Source organism: Aplysia californica, unplaced genomic scaffold (assembly GCF_000002075.1).
Source record: "Aplysia californica isolate F4 #8 unplaced genomic scaffold, AplCal3.0 scaffold00801, whole genome shotgun sequence".
Taxonomy (NCBI): domain Eukaryota; kingdom Metazoa; phylum Mollusca; class Gastropoda; order Aplysiida; family Aplysiidae; genus Aplysia; species Aplysia californica.
The window spans coordinates 329385-330714 of NW_004798071.1; positions in this window are offsets into that span (position 1 = coordinate 329385).

Genomic DNA, 1330 nt, shown 5'->3' on the forward strand with positions numbered 1-1330 from the left:
TTATAAAATGTTAATTTAGAATGTGCTCTACTCGTTGATTCAAACTGTAGAGTTTGAAAAGACAAAGTCTGTAGTAGCATCAAGGTTAGAAAGACGTGCAGAAGTTCATTTATACGGAAAGAAAATTATGAATAATACAGCGATATAATACATGTACACGTTTTTCAACATTAAGGCTGCTACTAACTTGGTCTTTTAGAAGTTCACAGCTTTTTATCTTTGAGTCGAACACATTCTACGCTTACTTTTTATGTACTGTATTATTTATTACACTTTATTTAATCAATTCAGAGGCAGAAGCTCCTTCCCAGTTCCTTTGAAAGTTAAATTCGAAAATTTTGAAAAATATGAATTAAAAAAAAAAATAACAGAAAGATTAACAAGTTATCACTCTCAAAGGCTCAAGAAAACTCGCTATATTTTTCTAAGTGTTCAAAATGTGAATGGTATATTGTAGTATTTTAACGTTTGTTTGACAAACCAGTGGTGAAAAGTTCTAAAATGTGAAGAACCTTGGGCGGAAAAGAATAATTCTTTGTTTCGTTGTGAGAGAAACGGGGTACAAAACTAGCGCGCAAACTTTTTCCCAAGCACATTCCAACGCTCTGGCTCATGTGACCACCCCGGTCCACACCGGCGATTCAAGATCAAATTAGGCCCGACCGCCAGGAGTTAAAACGTCAAGCCGGAGTTTTTATGACCCGGCCTTTGCCGGTTAACCGCTCATCAGGAGCAATTCTCGCGTCCGGATTTCAATTTTCGCCTCAAGTCTAACGCGGGGATAAGCGTTTTAGGGCGGTCATTCATTACAATGACTGCTTTAGCCACTGTCCAGTACCACCGCCGCCTTCGTTCTGAAAGGACGAGTAGGACGTGAATTACGACATTCGGCCACAATAGAGCACCCAGAAATGACTCGCTGGACCCGAAGACGACCTTAAAGGAGTTGTTGTGTGTGCGATTGACCAGAGACCACTGACTAGCTCTGTCGTAAGTGGACTAGTAGTACCAGTGATCGTGTCTGTTCATATCAAGTGGTCAGTTTAGGACTGTCGTAACGTCCTGTTTTTCCGCGCGGCTGCACAAAGATGACCACCGCTGACGGATGACCACACCGCTCTGTATACCATTACCGGACAACCGCCACCACTACTAGATAACATGAGGCACAGCCGTTTCCGCACTCAAGCTTTGAATTACCATCAAACTTTGAATTACCATCAAGCTTTGAATAAGCGTCAAACGTTTTCCAGCGGTAGAAAAGAAAATTCTGCGCCCTACCAACGCCCAGCCTGCTTACGTTTTTTTCTCAAGAATCACAAAGCAGCCC